Source organism: Theropithecus gelada, chromosome X, assembly GCF_003255815.1.
Source record: "Theropithecus gelada isolate Dixy chromosome X, Tgel_1.0, whole genome shotgun sequence".
Lineage (NCBI taxonomy): Eukaryota > Metazoa > Chordata > Mammalia > Primates > Cercopithecidae > Theropithecus > Theropithecus gelada.
The window spans coordinates 13,504,208-13,519,240 of NC_037689.1; the positions used below are offsets into that span (position 1 = coordinate 13,504,208).

General features: G+C 37.2%; 1 pseudogene; it reads right to left on the minus strand.

The window, feature by feature from the left end:
• Positions 1-1,884: 1,884 nt before the first annotated feature.
• LOC112616436 lies at positions 1,885-2,752 on the minus strand (annotated as a pseudogene).
• Positions 2,753-15,033: the final 12,281 nt, after the last annotated feature.

Consider the following 15,033-nt stretch of genomic DNA (forward strand, 5'->3'; position numbering starts at 1 on the left):
GAGTAGCTGGGACTACAGGTGCCCACCTCGCCTGGCTAGTTTTTTGTATTTTTTAGTAAAGATGGGATTTCACTGTGTTAGCCAGGATGGTCTCGATCTCCTGACCTCGTGATCTGCCCGTCTCGGCCTCCCAAAGTGCTGGGATTACAGGCTTGAGCCACCACGCCTGGCCTACTTTTTTTATTCTTTAGATTTTTTTAAAATTTATTTTTAATTGACTAATAATTGTATATATGTGATTCAATGTGGTGTTTTGGTATATGTTTACAATGTGCAATGATTAAATTAAGCTAATTAACAACCCTACACCTCACATACTTACCTTTCCGTGGTGAAAACATTTAAAATCCACTATTATGGCTATTTTTAAATATGCAGTATATTATTATTTATTATAGTCACCATTCTGTACAATAGATTACTAAAGCTTATTCCTCCTGTCTAAGTGAAATTTTGATAAGCTTCTTTCATTTTCTCATCCACTCCCATTCTGAGCCTCTTGTAACCATCATTCTGCTCTCTACTTCTGTGAGTTCACGTCTTTTAGATTGACTTGTAAGTGAGACCATGTGGTATTTGTCTTTCTGTGCCTTGCTTATTTCACTTAACATAACGTCCTCCAGGTTTATCTATACTGTTGAAAATGACACAATTTCCCTCTTTTAAAGGCTGAATTGTATTCCATTTTGTATCTATACTGCATTTTTTAATTGTTTTACTTTTAAGAGTATCATGCTTTTTATATTTCCTTATTAAGGAAATCTTTTCTTTTGTCTCCTTATAGACTATTCATAATTTTAGCTTTTATTTGAGGTTTATGATGCATTTCTAATTAATTTTTGTGTATGGTATAAAATAAGGGTTGAGATTCTTTTTATTTGCATGTAGATTTCTAATTTTTTTTCAGCACCATTTCCTGAAAAGACTATCCTATTCCTACTTAATTACATTGCTCTCTTTTAAGAAAATAAATTAACCATATATGCATGGGTCTATTTCTATTCTGTTGATAGGTATGTCTATCCTCATGCCAATATCACACAATCTTGATTACTAAAGACTAAAGTTTTATAATAAGACTTGAAGTCAGTAGTTTAAGTCCATCAACTTTATTCTTCTTTTTCAAACCTTATTTGGTTTTATTTTTTGGTTGACAGTTTATTAAATATACCACATTTGTACTTAATGCTGTAGTTTTAAAAATTATTCACACATGGACTTAGTAAAAATGCACTTTATAGAAAACCAACTGCAAGACCAAAATGAAAATAAGAACACACTTATTGCACATGTATTAGATAAACTGCTGAAATGTTATGAATTAATTTAACCTGTACACGTGCTTAATGAAGGTGATCATGAAATATTAGGTGGTTTGATTTACTTAAATTTGACACCAGACCATGACTTCAAAAGTGTTAATGTTGAAATGTAGATGCAAAACCATCTATTAACAAAATCGTTTAATCTATTAGTCTTTGAAAAACAGAATAAAACATTGTTTTTCTTTTTAAAGATACTTTCCGAAATCCATTCTCTATGCACTCGTTCTCCCATTCAAAAAGTTAGTTGTGCAGGCTGATGAGGCAAAAAATCAATTCCTTTTAAAAAAATCCTAACAAACTAGAGCCTACTTACAAAACATGCAAAGGGAGAATTTTAAGTAGGTATTACTGCAGAACTGGTTAAAAGTGAATACAGCTGAGTGACAGAATATACCTTTCCTCTGACAATACAGGTCCTTCCCCCTTCTCTCTGGAAGAAACACATCACTGGGGCATGGACTATATAACGGCATAAAATGCAAAGACAGAAACAAAGAAGTTTGCAAGTTCTCTATATTTCTAGCTGTTGAGGCCGTATGTTTAAGAGCTGAAGTTACCTCTAGCGGCGAAACCAGAGCCAGGTATTAAGCAGCCAGAATCCTATGGTAATTGAATACATGACCATTTCTCTCTTGGCACGTTCTTTGTTCTCCTCTTCTAGATGTTGTAAGCGTCTATTTAGTTTGATTATCTGTCGTCTTAACGAAGCTGCACCTGCACCAGTCACGTCATCCAAAGTTCCTTCACTTGTATCTAGGTTTGAAGTGCCATACCTGATGTTGTCACGATGCAGATTAGAAGTGGTAGCAGCAGACCTGCCATTCTGCACAGGTCTGCGATTTTCACCCATCTCATTCACGATATGCTGGTAAGCCCTACGAGTGGAAGACTGGATAAATGACAGAATGCCATGAACAGAGGAAAGATTAGTTCTATTTTCGGGTAACATCTTGGGAAGACAGATCCAAGCTTCTTATGGTGATGGTGTCACGATGAAATAACTCCTGATCAACTGTCTATTTTGGCCAACAACATTTTCACTCAAAGAGCAGTCTCTTTTTAGCTTGCCAACCACACAGATTTCTTCATTTTGAAGGGTTGAAGGAGGTCTTTCTAAATCCTGAAAATCTGGTGGTCTTCCACTTGAAGTACATGAAGTGGTGGTTTTAGTGCCAGAGGTTTAAAGGGAGTTGACTGAATAAGATCAAGATGCATTGGTGTTCAAAACAGAATGTCTCCGTTGTTCTCTGCTGTAACAATCCTCTCTAGAACCTGCATCATCACATTAGCATTTAGAACTCCTTCTTGGAATTCTTGTTCCAAGTCACCATTTGATGATGCTGACTTAATTTTTCTGGGACCCTCATTTGCTGACTAATATCTTTATTGTATTCCATTTCATACTGAAATTCACTAATTTCTTCCATCTCGGCACCAGTAGGAGAAGGAAGTGCTTCCCTACTCACCAAATATGTACCAGCTACTACTTGCTATTTGGCACTATCTGCTCCCTTGCTTCATATTAAATGCTTTAATTTCATTCAAAGTACATGTGCTGGGTTTGGAGCCACTTTTGTTCCTCTGGGCCTGTAGAGAGTTCTCAGTGAGAGCTGCCAGGGTGGGTGCTCTCAGGGGCCATTAGCAAAATGCAGGAAAGAGCTAGGACAAAGCACCTGTCAGGTTGGCCTGTGGCAGACTAGGAGAGCCTCATGTGGTTATTTTAGATACTTTATAATTTCATATAAATTTTACAATAAGGTTTCCAATTTCTATGAAACAACTTGGTGGAATTTAGATTGTGATTACATAAAATGTATCATCTATCTATCTATCTATCATCTGTCTATCTAGATATCCCTCTCTCCACCTCTACTCACTACTCACTATGACAACTTTTTCTTTACTGCGTAACTGTGCTTCCCCTGGAATAAATACTTTTCTTGTTTCTTTTGTTTCCTTAGTTTTCTATGTATTTACACATACTTTTGCTTCCAGACTTTTCTTCATTCCTTCTCTCAATAAATTTGAATACATTAGATATTCCATCAGTTTTATCTTTTTAAACAGAAATATCTCTTTTTTTAAATTATTATTATACTTTAAGTTCTAGGGTACATGTGCATAACGTGCAGGTTTGTTACATATGTATACTTGTGCCATGTTGCTGTGCTGCACCCATCAACTCGTCAGCACCCATCAACTCGTCATTTACATCAGGTATAACTCCCAATGCAAACCCTCCCCGAAATATCTCTTAATAAACCTCTGATCTGCTTAAATATAGACAGCTTGCTCCCTAGGCCTGTTGAACACTCTCATCCTATAATCTCCCTTTGCCACCATCTCGGGTTTTTTTTTTTTTTTTTGCCACCTTCTTGACTTGGTTCCCCTGTTGCCTTATATATTCCTCTTCCTTGGTTTACCATCTTTCTTAGTGACCACATACCCTAGTAGTTGCCCCAGAAAGAGGGCATGGGAGGTAAAATTTTTAAGACTATATATAATATATATATACTTAAAATATATATATATGTTCTTTTAAAAAATACATTTATATATATATATATATATATATGAGACAGAGTCTTTCTCTGTCTCCCAGGCTGGAGTGCAATGGCACGTTCTTGGCTCACTACAACCTCTGCCTCCTGGGTTCAACCGATTCTCCTGCCTCAGCCTCCTGAGTAGCTAGGATTACAGGCATGAGCCACCACGCCTGGCTAATTTTGTGATTTTTTAGTAGAGACGGGGTTTCACTCTGTTGGCCAGGCTGGTCTCGAACGCCTCACCCCAGGTGATCCACCTACCTCGGCCTTCTAAAGTGCTGGGATTACAGGCGTGAGTCACTGTGCCTGGCCTTCCTTCGAATTTTGATCACATTGTTCTATTGTTTTCTAGCTTCCAGCATTGCTGTGGAAAAATAAAATACCACAGCCATTCATTATCCTTTATGTAAAAGCTGAGTTTTTGCTGTTGCTGTTTCATCTCTTTCTCTTCAGAGAGAACTTTTATTTGACCTAAGTAATGTAAAACTGGCTTGATGCAGCTCTATCTTCCTTCTTTGTGATAAGTTCTTTCAAATTGGAAATTCAAGCTTTTTCAATTTTGGGGAAGATTCTGGAAATTATTTTGTTGCTGATGTCTTCCTTTCTGTTTTTCCATCTTATGTTTGTGGCCACAGGAACAGAAGAGAGGGACAGCTGTTGGTCTTTTCCATAAGTCTTATAGACCTATATGCCTCTTAAACTATCTACATTTCATCATGACTTCAAGAAAACTAAATTATAAATAAGAAAAACAACGAAAACTTAAAACAAATTTTGTAAAGCTTAGGAACTCATAAGTATACCTCAGCAAATGATTTTAGTTACTTCAATTTTCTTCTGCAAAATTAACACAGATTATTCAGATTAGTATCTTCGGAATGGATTATTTTTGCCTTCATATTTATACTTTTTGGTCTACTTTCTGAGATGCTTTCCAAACTCGTATTGAATTTTTATATTATTGCCAACGGCTCTTCAACTTTTTGTGTATTCCGAATGTTCTTTCCTCGTACCATATTGTTCTAGTTTCATGGATACAATATATTATCTCTCAGAAGATATAAGTAATCCTTTTAAAAGTTTTCTTCTCTCTGCAAAGTTTGTTTCTTGTTTCTTTTCTTTCTGGTTGTTTTGTTCACTTTGTTTCATATTTCTCATATCTGATGACCCTTGACTGTCTGAATACATCATACAGCTTTGTACCAATGAGTAGGGTTTTTCAATTGTGGGAGACACTATAATGTGATTTGCCTGATCTATTTCATCAGAAAATCCCTAATGCCAATATCTCTTCTCCCCAACCACCCCAACTCTTGCCTCCCACCCAGTTGGTCAGGTTCCAAAATGAAGACCTTTACAATAGCTTATGAGTATCTGGGAAACTGAAAGAGATGAGAAAGCTGACTGTGTCAACATTTAATAGGCAAATTTCCCCCTCTCTATAATCAACTGTGCCTGGTGTACCTTAGTCCAAAGACCCGCTGTCCTCATTCGCTACAAGAAATAAACCTTCAGTCTCCTGTTAGGATGAAGTAGGATCAGTGTCGACTGCTTGGAGTGGAGGAGGCACTTTGGGACCCCAATTCTTCTTAAATAGATTTTCAGTGAAGTCTCCTGTTTTTAGCCTTACTTTAACTAGCATTTCTACAGCTGCCACCAATTCCTAAGCTGTTAGGAAAAAGTTCTGAGGTGCAAACTGGGTTGTTTCTGGCTTTCCTGCTGCCGGCTTAGAATTCAGCTGAGTTGAGCCTTTTAGGTCAGTTACCATCTATCCATCTGTTTTCTGGCTTCCATAAATTTATTACTGTTGTCTTCTCTCTCTTCTCTTTGTTCTTGTGACTCTATGACAGATATAAATGTATTTGTTCAGTTGGTCATTGTTATTCAGAACAGTGCTCTCCTTTTAACTTAAATTCATGATAATATTCATGTGTTTTCTAATGCACTTGTTTCCTCCCATTATTCCTGCTGTCCGTCTTTCACCTCAATGTAGCCATATATTTAAGTGTTAAACCTCATTCATGATGCCCACATAATGTTATAAATGATAGTTGCAGAATCCAGTACAACTGTAGGAAGAAACCATATATGTGTGTGCATGCCTGCACACATGCACACATAGGTTAGATTAAACTCCTGGTTTATTCAGGCCAGAATGTAGAATCTTCTTGGAAACAAGGTAGCTACCTTTCCACTGCCTGTGCTAGCATCTCTTGGAAGCTTCTATTAACATTTAACATGCAATCTTGGGTTTTTCTTTTGTTTTTTTGATCTGAGGAATTCATTTTTTGACTATGTCACAGTACCATTGAGGAAGCATTTACACAGATAATGTTTTTCCTTAGAAGACAATATTTAGATATATTCTGGAACATTAAAGACAATCTAGAGGGTAAATGTGCTAATGATTCTTTAGCTAAACTCAGTGTCAGCAAGATTTATGCTTATTTAAAGGATAAAACAGAGTGAGTGTCCAGAAGTCCCTGGATAATCTCTGTATCCTTCTTCTCAGTGTCCTGGAAAGCCTATTTCCCCATTAGTCCATGCACAGGTGTAATACAATATCTTATTTTTTTTTTCTGGGGTGGCTCTGATAGTGTTTTTGGTCAAAGGATCATCTAGCATTAAATTTTAGAACAGTTTCCCAAATGTGTGACTTGGTGTTGATGGAATATGGCAATGTTGATGTCCAGAGGAATCTTGGTATAGAAGCCATTTATTGCTCTGGCAACCATTAATATTATCTGTGGCATCACACTTTTTTAGTCCTAAGCAATTATTGACCCATGTAAGTCATGCAGAAACTTTCAGTTTTAAAGAGTATGCTTTCACCCTCGATGTTCTGCCAAATGGTCTTTCTCCCAGGAATACATTTTAGTTTTATGTAATGGAGCGCAGTAGGACTCTGTTTCCTATGGGTTGGTCTAGTTATAGAAGCTTCCAAAAATGTCATAAGGTGCTGGAGACCTTCATGTGGTCTTATAGAAGGTGCTGCAAGGGCTACAGTGATTGGTACAGCCTACTTTTGGAGAACCTTTTTTTTTTGTTTAGCATCTAAATGGCAAATATAAGTGAGTTCAAAAAGACCTATAAGCCAGGCACTGTGGCTCACACCTGTAATCCCAGCACTTTGTGAGGCTGAGATGCGGGGATCACTTGATGTCAGGAGTTCAAGACCAGCCTGGCTAATGTGGCAATAACCTGTCTCTACTAAAAAATACAAAACTTAGCTGGGTGCTGTGGTGAATGCCTGTAATACTAGCTACTTGAGAGGCTGAGGTGGGAGGATTGCTTGAACCTGGGAGGCAGAGGCTGCAGTGAGCCAAGATCACACCACTGCACTCCAGCCTGGGCCACATAGTAAAACTCTGTCTCATAAGAAAAAGACCTATAATTAGAAGCAAAGTGACTTTTTTCTGTTTCTGTAAAGAATATCCTTACTGTTTTGATAAGGATTGCATTGAATCTGCTTTGGTTAGTATGGACATTTTAACAATTTTAACAATATTAACAATATTAATTATTTAACAATATTAATTCTTCCAATCAGTGAGCATGGGATATCTTTCCATTTATTTGTGTACTTTTCAATTTCTTTCATCAATGTTTTATAGTTTTCATTGTGGAAATATTTCACCTTCTCGATTAAATTTACTCCCAGGTATTTCATTTTTTTATAGCTATTGTAAATGGAATTGTTTTCTTGATTTCTTTTTCAGATAGGCTGCTCTCTCTATATAGATATTCAGATATATACTATCTATTAATCTAATATTATTAATGTTGATTTGGTATTCTGTAACTTTATTGAATTCATTTATTAGTTCTAACAGTTTTTTTTGGTGGAGTCTTTAGGATTTTCTATTTGTAAGATCATGTCATCTGCAAACAGGAATAGTTTCACTTCCTCCTTTCCAACTTGGATGTGTTGTATTTCTTCCTCTGGCCTAATTGTTCTGGTTAGGACTTCCAGGACTATGTTGAATAGAAGTGGTGAAAATGGGAGTCCTTATCTTGTTCCAGATCTTGGAGGAAAAGCTTTCAACTTTTTCCAGTTCAATATGATGTTCACTATGGGTTTGTCAAATAAGTTCATTATTATGTTGAGGTATATTTCTTCTTTACCTAATTGGTTGAGAGTTTTTATTATGAAAGGGTGTTGAATTTTGTCCAATGTTTTTTTGCATCTCTCGAAATGATCATATGGATTTTGTTGTATGGAACCACAAAACACCCTAAATAGCCAAAGCAATCTTGAGCAAAAAGAACAAAACTGGAGGTATCACATTACCTGACTTTAAAATATACTATAAAGCTATAATAACCAAAACAGCCTGGTACTGAGATAAAAAATAGACACATTGACCAAAGGAACCAGAATAAAGAGCCCATGAAAAAATTTACACATTTACAGCCAACTGATATTTGACAAAGATGTCAAGAATACACATTGGGGAAAGGACAGTCTTTTCAATAAATGTATTGGGAAAACTGGATATCCACATGCAAAACAATGTTATTAGGTCCTTATTTCTCATCATATGCAGAAATCAATTCAAAATGGCTGCATATTATTTCATGGTATATATGTACCACATTTTCTTTATCCAGTCTGCCATTGATGGGCACCTGGGTTGATTCCATGTCTTTGCTATAATGAATAGTACAATAATGAACACATGCGTGCATGTGTCTTTTTGGTAGAATGATTTTTTGGGGGGCTGTATATACACAGTAATGGGATTGTGGGGTCTATGCAGCCATAAAAAAGAATGAAGTCATGTTCATTCAGCAACATGCATAGAGCTGCAGGCCGTAATCCTAAGCAAATCAACGCAGGAACAGAACATCAAATGTTGCATTTTGTCACTTACAAGTGGGAGCTAAACATTGAGCTCACATGGACATAAATGTGGGAACAATAAACACTGTGGACTATTAGAGGGTGGAAGGAGGGGGTGGGTTAAAAAACTATCTATTGGATACTATGCTTACTACCTGGGTGATGGGATCCGTACTCCACACCTCAGCATCACACAATATTCCCATGTAACAAATCTGCACATGTACCCCCATATCTAAAATAAAAGTTGAAATAAAAAAGAAAAAAACTCTAAAGAAATAAACACAAAATGGATTAGACTTAACTGCAAAACCCGAAACTATGGAACTACTAAAATAAACAGGGAAAATGCTTCATGACATAGATATAGAAAATGATTTTTTGGATAAGACCTCAAAAGCACAGGCAACAAAAGCAAAATTGGACAAATGGAACTATATTAAACTAAAAAGCTTATTCGTAGCAAAAGAAACAATCAGCAGAGTGAAGATATAACCTACAGAATGGGAAAGGATACTGGCAAACTATACAAACTATGGGGGCTAATTTCCAAAATATGTAAGGAACTCAACTCAAAAGCAAGAAAACAAACAACACTATTAAAAATTGACAAAATACCTGAATAGACACTCTGTAAAGAAGATATACAAGGGGACAACAGGTATATAAAAAATGTTCAGCATTGCTAATCATCAGCGAAATGCAAATCAAAACCGCAGTGAAATATCGCTTTATACCTGTTAGAATGACTATATCAAAAAGACTATTACAAAAAGTGTTGGTGTGGATGTGGAGAAAAGGTAATTCTTACACACTGTTGGTGTGAATGTAAATTCGTACAGCCACGATGAGAAACAGCATTGAAGCTCCTCAAAAAACTAAAAAGAGAACTACCATATGATCCAGCAATACCACCACTGGGTATATATCTAAAGTAAATAATATCAGTATATCAAAAAGACATCTCCACTCCCATGTTTACCACTATTCACAATAGCCAAGACGTGGAATCAACCTAAGTGCCCATCAACAGATAAGTGGATTAAAAAAGTGAAATATATATATATATATATATAGAGAGAGATAGATTTATATACATGTATATGTATACACATATATACACACATATGTGTGTATATATACATATGTATATACATATATACACACATATGCCCATATGCCATGTATGACAGCATGAATGAAACTGGAAGATATGATGTTAGTAAAATAAGCCAAGCACAGGAAGATAAATACTGCACGATCTCATTCATCTGTGGAACCTAATAAAGCTGATCTCACAGAAGAGGAGAGTAGAATGGTGGTTACCAGGGGCTTGGGTGATTGCAGCATAGGGGGAATTGTTGGTCAAAGGATATACAATCTCAGTTAGACAGGAGGAGTAAAACAATTGTACAGAATGGACAAATATATAGAAAGGGAAACTAGACAAGTGACCGCCTGGGGTTAGGGGTTGGAGGGGAGAGGATAGAAGGGAGTGGAGAGAAATAGGGAATGACCACTAATGGTTATGGAGTTTCTTTATTAGATAATGAAAATGTTCTCAATTTGATTATGGTGATGGTTGTACAGCTCTGTGACCATACTAAAAACCATTGGATTGTACATGTTAAATGAGTGAATTGTATATTATGTGAATTATATCTCAATAAAGCTGTTGAAAAAGAAAGTGAGAGTGTTTCATCAAGGTATAAATAGCTAAATAACCTACATTTATTCATAAAATAAAGCAATATAATAAGTGTGACCAATCTATGACTGAATGTTATCTTTTTTTTTTTAAATTGCCACTTAAAATTTCTGTTTAAATAAGTACCTTTTTTTCCTCTTTGGTACAGAGATGATAAATCCAGACATTTTTGCACCAGCAGAGCTTAGTGAGCTGTAGCCATTGTGAAAGCAGCCACCGAAGGGGATTTCATCCATGAGTCAAGGAAAGCTGGACTCTCATGCCCTCAATTTTATTCCTTGCTTTGAAATTTCCTTTAGCAAGTTTATGTGTTTTACACGTTTGGCAGTAGAGTCAAAGTTAAATAATCAACAGTATTCAAGTCTTGAGGCATTTAGTCCTTTTTGCAAATTGGATTTTTCTCATTTGAACTCTCAGCTCAGATTCAAGGAGTTCAGTCTAAGTCTGTGCTCTCACATTAAGGAATAAGCAAAGTTTATTCCTATGTTGTTCTTTTCTATAGGATGGCTGTTACTAAGTTAATATAATTCTTTTTTTCTTTTTTGAGACAGACTCTCACTCTGTCACCCAGGCTAGAGTGCAGTGGTGTGATCTCAGCTCACTGCAACCTCCGTCTCCTGGGTTCAAGCAATTCTCCTGCCTCAGCCTCCCGAGGAGCTGGGATTACAGGTGCCTGCCACTATGTCCAGCTAATTTATATCTATATTTAGTAGAGATGAGGTTTCACCTTGTTGGCCAGACTGATCTCGAACTCCTGGCCTCAAGTGATCCACCCATCTTGGCCTCCCAAAGTGCTGGGATTACAGGTGTGAGTCACCATGCCAGGCCAAGTTAATATAATTCTTTTTTTTAAACAACTAGTATTATATGTTTTAAGAGCCTGAATCAGAAATGTAAGAAAACCCTCTCAAATCTACATTTTTCAAACTATTTAAAGAGAACAAACCCAGACTCAAATTTCAAGATGACATTTTTTAAAAGACTGCACAAACTACATTTTTCTGCTGCTCTGTAAGAGGATTTTTTTGTAACTTCTTAATGTCTGTTATGTGGCTCACATGGCTTTTGGCCAAAGTTACCGTTTATGCTTATACTTCATCTCTTGTAGAAATATTCTTGCCTGCCTTTTCAGTGCCTCATCCACACATGGCCTATGATTAATCACTATTCACATTTTAATTAGTTCCAAGACTAAACATAGAATTGAAGAAAATGTTTAATCCATAACATATATATCCCAGTTGATGGTGTGCATTTCCAAAGTTGTATATCATATTAAGAAAAGACCTGAATGAAAAGGCAAAAATGGATTTCTTTTTTGAGATGGAGTCTCACTGTGTCGCCCAGGCTGGAATGCGGTGGCGCAATCTCAGCTCATGGCAGCCTCCACCTCCCTGGTTCAAGCAATCCTCCTGCCTCAACCTCCCGAGTAGCTGGGATTACAGGTACCCACCACCATGCCCGGCTAATTTTTAAATTTTTAGTAGAGAAGGGATTTCGCTATGTTGGCCAGGCTGGTCTTGAACTCCTGACCTCAGGTGATCCACCCACCTTGGCCTCTCAAAGTGCTGGGATTACAGGTGTGAGCCACTGCGCCCAGCCAAAAATGGAATTAAAAAAAAAATCTAAACCCTGATGCCATTCGCTGGAAGATTTATGGCTTTAAAAATTCCCTCTATAGTCATTTGACAATCAATTTTCTCTCTGGTCTGGATTGCACATGCTAAAGATATGTTTAGAGTCTTTGTGCTCCTTTCCAATATTACAAGGACTCAGTTGTGTTGGTTTGTCGTTTTAAGGTCCTATTTTCCAAACAACCTCATAGCTGAGAAGAAACTAAAAAAATTGAATATTGAGTCTGAAACATATTTTATAAGTTTCTTTTAAAGCATACGACCTTCTCAAACTCTTATAGGTCCAGAGATGCCAGCAATTTATAGTAATAGATCATCTCCCTCATTTTACAGATGAGGGCACTGAATCCCAGCTAGTAAGCCAAGATATGTATCTGCTTTTGGCAAAACAACTTTAAAGGATGTAAGCAATAGCACGAATGTATCAAACCAATGTGGCAGTGAAGCTCTAATTTTGAATTATTTTTTAGCACACAATAAATGTGAAGAAAAAAATTATATATATACACACACACTATGTACATGTATATGTAAATATATTTGAGTTTCAGAAGAGGCTTAACTAACTGGACTCTGAACATTCCTAGTCTACGTTCTTAAGAGTAATACCAACCAATGAATATGAGGTTTGAATACTACCCAAATTTTGTAAAGAACTTGCTTTGAGAATTCAATTCTACAGACATTTATTAATGCCTGCCATGTGCAAGGCACAGTGTCAGATGCTAAGAAGGCGTTGCATTTCCTTTAACAAATAATCCCAAAATCTCAGTAACTAAACACTTAGGTCACAGTCCAATGCATTTAGCAAGTGTTGGCAGGATGACGGGGTGATCCAGGCTTTATCCAGTCTGGTGGCTTTATGTGACAGACTAGATTCTCACCAAACCCAGCCAGTGTTGAAGATGGCAGAGTAAATTAGTTAAGGTAAGTTATACACAATAGTATGCTGAGACAGGTTTGTACAGGTTCACAAGAGCCACTGATTAGCATCTCTTTCCAACTCCAAGTTCAGTAAATGTTGAATAAATGATCACTTTGGTAGCTTGAAAACAGCCATGGTGGGAGGATTTACATCACAGAAATCAGCAAACACTACAAATAGGAGTTATGTGTTTGGTTTTATTTTGTTTCATTCGAACATCCCGTTGGTAAACATCTACCAACACAGGAGTTCTTATATGATCTGCTGTTACAAACAATCCCCGTATGTCAGTGACTTGATATAAGAAATTTTTATTTCTCCCTCACATCACTATGCAATGCCAGCTGACAGTGGGGACTCTGCTCCAGCCAGTAAGTCAGGCATCAAACTCCTTTCACTGGAGCTCCACTATCTTCACATGGATTCATAGTCATCTGGGGATATCTGCTTACAGAGAGGGTAGGTGGAGAGAACACAGAGACTACCACCTCTTAACTGCCTCAAAGTGACACATCACTTCCACACACTCTAGTAATCAGAACTAACCACAAGGCCCTATCTGGATGTTTGACAATGAAGTGTAGCAAAAGAAGTAACACTGTAAAGGGATTGAAGGGCTGAGAAATGTTTTTTCCCTAGATTTGGAAAGACCTGGATTCAGGAAGTACTCATTATGTCGAACAAATCCTGCTCATGGGATGACAAGTTGACCATTCCATTGATAAAACAGAGTCATAAGATCAGCCCATATTCAAAGGGAGGGGAAAGAAATGCCATTTCTCGATGGGAGAAGCACATCAAGGAAGGAGCACACTGCAAAAGGGCATGACTCACGGGAAGACATTTTTTTTCTGTCTATATTATTTATTTATTTATTTGTATTTTATTGACGTATATATTTTTTATTATACTTTATGTTCTAGGGTACATGCGCACAACGTGCAGGTTTGTTACATATGTATACTTGTGCCATGTTGGTGTGCTGCACCCATTAACTTGTCATTTACATTAGGTATATCTCCTAATGCTATCCCTCCCCCCTCCTCCCACCCCACAACAGGCCCTGGTGTGTGATGTTCCCCTTCCCGTGTCCAAGTGATCTCATTGTTCAATTCCCACCTATGAGTGGGAACGTGCGGTATTTGGTTTTCTGTTCTTGCGATAGTTTGCTAAGAACGATGGTTTCCAGCTGCATCCATGTCCCTACAAAGGATACGAACTCATCCTTTTTCATGGCTGCATAGTATTCCACGGTGTATATGTGCCACATTTTCTTAATCCAGTCTGTCATTGATGGACGTTTGGGTTGGTTCCAAGTCTTTGCTACTGTGAATAGTGCCGCAATAAGCATACATGTGCATGTGTCTTTATAGCAGCATGATTTATAATCCTTTGGGTATATACCCAGTAATGGGATGGCTGAGTCAAATGGTATTTCTAGTTCTAGATCCTTGAGGAATCGCCACACTGGGGAAGACATTTTTAATAATCTACCACAACCTCACATCAGCAGCGGGATCCCACCAACCTGGCCTGCTCTCTCTTCTTCCACATACACCTCTTGAAGGCATTTTGTGACTTTGGCTATCTGTTATGGTGGCCCTAGTGTCCACTATAAAGTAATTTGCTTGTGGCCTGCAGGACTTGACAAAAACTCAGAATATGCTAACTCAATCTTAGGTCTCTGCTTTTACTCGGTTTTTTGTTCTAGCCATTTGTCCACTGGTAATTTCTTCTCTAACAGGCCACTGACTTCTTGAAAGCAAGGCCTGGGTCATTCTAACAGGTATAAGGTGATATCTCATTGTGGTTTTGATTTGCATTTCACTGATGTTTAGTAATGTTAAGCATTTTTTATACACCTGTTGGCCCCTTGTGTATCTTCTTTACAGAGTGTCTATTCAGGTATTTTGCCCATTTTCTTGCTTTTAAGTTGAGTTCCTTACATATTTTGGACATTAACCCCTGTAGTTTGTATAGTTTGCCAGTATCCTTTCCCATTTTGTAGGTTGTTTGTTCATTCTGCTGATTGTTTCCTTTGCTGTGAAGAAG